At 49.3% G+C, this 3,601-nt stretch overlaps 1 pseudogene; it reads left to right on the top strand.

Annotated features, from left to right (window-relative positions):
- Positions 1 to 1,325: 1,325 nt before the first annotated feature.
- On the top strand, positions 1,326 to 2,648 carry LOC125512792 (protein PELOTA 1 pseudogene; annotated as a pseudogene).
- Positions 2,649 to 3,601: the final 953 nt, after the last annotated feature.

Raw genomic sequence — 3,601 nt, 5'->3', positions numbered from 1 at the left:
GTCCCTACTCATTATTTCTGTCGATACGTATGCACTATTTCATAGATCTTCTAATGTTTTGAAGAAGTGGCCAAGTGATAGTTAGGGTAAAATGACCAACATTTAAATTGACGACAATGATAGAGCAAAGATGGATGAATTCCATGGATGTGGAAGGAGGAACGACGGGGAGAAAACCGCTTTTTCTAGATGCAGGGAAGGTACTGAAAGAGACGATGACATAGGGAGTTAAGGACACTTCTAATTTTGTAAAATATACATTAGGGGTCTCCCCTACTATTTCACGTTAAAAAAGATACATGATAGAGAAAGAAGTGGGAGAAAGAATTGGAAGTTGCCGTTATATGGATGAATATCCATCATGTTTGACATACACTTTTGAATTAGAACAATGACCGGTGTATACATTTTTAAGACCCGTAGCAACGCACGGGTATTCAACTAGTTTGTATAAAAGTTTTATAAAAAATACATGGTGAACATTTTTTAATATTATCAAAATGATTGTAATACAAGCTGATAGATTCTAAAATATATGCTGAACTTCTTTTTAACTATGTGATGAAGTTTTTTGAAATATGCACTGCTCTTTTTTTAATCACACGATTAACATTTTATAAGTTTAACTTTTGAGAATTTAATACTTTTTGAAAAAATAAATATATATTATAGGGGAAAAGGTAAAGAAAATAAAATATCTGAAGTGTTTCCCAAAAATAAAACAAAAATGATAAAGAAGGAAGTGCAAGCTAAAGTTATATTAGATTCTTCGTTGATTTATAGACGGACTTGTAGTGGAGGCAAATTGCCATGGACACCTTCCCGCAAAAAAGAAATGAAAAGAAATTGCTATGAACTAGGGTCGTTTCGCTTAGGCGTAGACAATTTGTTTAGAGATGGCCTAAAACACATTTACTATAACCCTTTTATTGATATCAGAATGGTTGTACAAAAACCATACTTTAAGTATTGTATGTGTATCATGCTCGTCAACGTACTACTGCTATGAATTTCTGCTAGACCTCATCGTGGGCCTCTCTGTCGTGGCCGGGCACAATTTAAATGTTGTAGACGGACTTGTAGTAGAGGCAAATTGTTATGGACACCTTCCCTCAAAAAGAAAAGAAAGAAAATTGCTATGGGCGTCGTGCATCCGTGTGCAGCTGGGTCGCCGCTAATTACGTGCGCATGTCGGTTAGGGAAACCAACTCTATCTTCCCTGCTCGATCTGAACTCGGAGTCGATCGGGCCTCCGCTGATCGAAACCAACGTTATAAATAGCCACCACCCTCCGTCTGTCCATTGATCCAACACGTTCGCTCCGCTCGCAACTCACGAAAACAACCGCAAGCTCAGATTGGTATATGCTCCGGTCGCCGCTTTCGCATCCATCGCTCACCGCCGTCGACACCGTCAAGACAGGTCTCCCGTCTCTCTCGACAACAACGAGACCGCCGCGCACTTTGATCCTGAACGATGAAGCTCGTCGGAAAAAGCCTCGCCCGCGACGGGCCCGGCTCCGTCAAGCTATTGCCGGAGGTGGATGACGACCTGTGGGACGCCTACAACCTCATCGCCGCCGGCGACGCCGTCGAGGCCGTCACTGTCCGGAAGATCACGAGGTCCGGAGGCCGCGACGCGGAGCGCATCAAGCTGACGCTAGAGGTCGCGGTGGAGTCCACGGACTACGACAAGGACGGCTCCGTCCTGCGCGTCCGCGGCAAGAACCTCACCAAGAACGAGCACGTCCAGATCGGCCAGTACCATACCTTGGAGATCGAGCTGCGGAGGCCCTTCGTCCTCCGCAAGGAGGCCTGGGACTGGCCGGCGCTCGACACCATCCGCAAATCCTGCGACGAGACCGCCGCCAACGCCGACCTCGCCGTGCTCCTCATGCAGGAAGGCCTCGCCCACCTCTTCCTCGTCGGCCGGAGCGTCACGGCCACCAGGGCGCGCGTCGAGGTGCCCATCCCCAGGAAGCACGGCTCCAGCGCCGGCGCCGTCGCCGCGTACGACACCGCCCTCAAGGACTTCTTCCAGCGCGTCCTGGCCGCCTTCGTGCACCACGTCGACTTCGACCTCGTCCAGTGCGTGGTGATCGCCAGCCCCGGCTTCACCAAGGACCAGTTCCGCGACCACATGCTCCTGGAGGCCGCCCGGCGAGGGGAGCTGCGCGCCATCACGGAGCACAAGGCGCGCATCGTGCTCGCACCCGCGCCCTCGGGCTACCCGCACAGCCTCAAGGACGTCCTGGCCGCCCCGAGCGTCCTGTCGCTGATAAAGGACACGAGGGCCGCGCTGGAGGTGCCGGCGCTGCAGGAGTTCTATGCCATGATCGCCAAGGACTCGGCGAGGGCTTGCTACGGGCCCAAGCACGTCGAGGTCGCGCATGAACGTCTCGCCATCCAGACCCTCTTGCTCACGGACACTTGGTTCCGGAATCCTGACGTTGTTGCTAGGCGCAAGTGCGTCGATTTGGCCGAATCCGTGAAGAAGGTCGGTGGCAAGGTGTGCGTCTTTTCGTCCATGCATGTCTCCGGCAATCAGCTCGAGCAGCTCACGGGGATAGCCGCAGTTCTTCGTTTTCCCATGCCTGATCTCGACGACATCGAGATGTGATGATAATTAAGGGCTATGCTTATATTTTTCTTCTACTACTACTAGGGTGTACTACGCTCTCTGTTTCACTTTTACTTGAACTATGATTTTAGATGTCTCAATACACAACTTTGATCACTTATTTCTATTATACGATGTGTTATTTATGTAACCAAGCAAAGTTTATACATTGTGGAGTTGTCTTTTTCATTGAAAATATCAATGCGAAAATCTAAGTTACTAAGCTCCGTGGAATTGCTAGCACGTGGTGGCTTGTGGCTTTTATAAGGTAATGATGGGGCCTGGTTGAAAGTGTGAGTATCGTTACGTGACGGAGTGAAGTCTATTTTAAACTTTAAAAGTTATAGAGCCCGTCCAAAATAAACCCTCACCTCAAAATCCCTGAAGTTTGTACATGTACTCATGATCCTAGTCTGATCCCGCCCCCGAAACTGTTTGGCACACCGGGAAACATTCCATCCCGCCCAGGATCAGAATCTACCCTCACTTACATCGTTACCCCACATGCCAATCCATCCTCTCTCTCTCTCTCTCTCTCTCTCTCTCTCTCTCTCCTGAAATCAACGCAGACGTGTCTGTGCCGCATCGTCGGTGCCTTGCGCTGCTCCAGTCCATGCTAGGACCCGGGCTGCGCGTCGGCAGTACGCCTCATGCCGAGGAGTCCATGCTCTCGTCGTGAGTAGAGGAGAGCAAGATGATGAAGTGGTGCCCGCACATCGGTGCTCCCCTGGCCATGCAATTAGTGGGGTAGCACGGCATCGAGTAGCTTGATGTGGTGTGTGCGACCATGGCTTCTGCTTGGTCCTTGTTGAGAGAGTTTGTTGCATGCAACGTTCAAGTCAAGACTGGTTCCTTACGTGTTGTTCCACGTCTCCTAATCTCTTCGCAATATACACTCATGTATATGTAATGTAACGTGTTTGATGTAAATAGTGAATGTAAGTAGCATCCTAAAGCTTTCCAGCCTTTTACAATCTGCACC

The sequence above is a fragment of the Triticum urartu genome, chromosome 6A (assembly GCF_056163025.1).
Source record: "Triticum urartu cultivar PI428250 chromosome 6A, HENAU_Tu73, whole genome shotgun sequence".
Lineage (NCBI taxonomy): Eukaryota > Viridiplantae > Streptophyta > Magnoliopsida > Poales > Poaceae > Triticum > Triticum urartu.
Note: the sequence above shows the minus strand (reverse complement) of the source record. Positions and strands in the feature narration are given on the sequence as shown.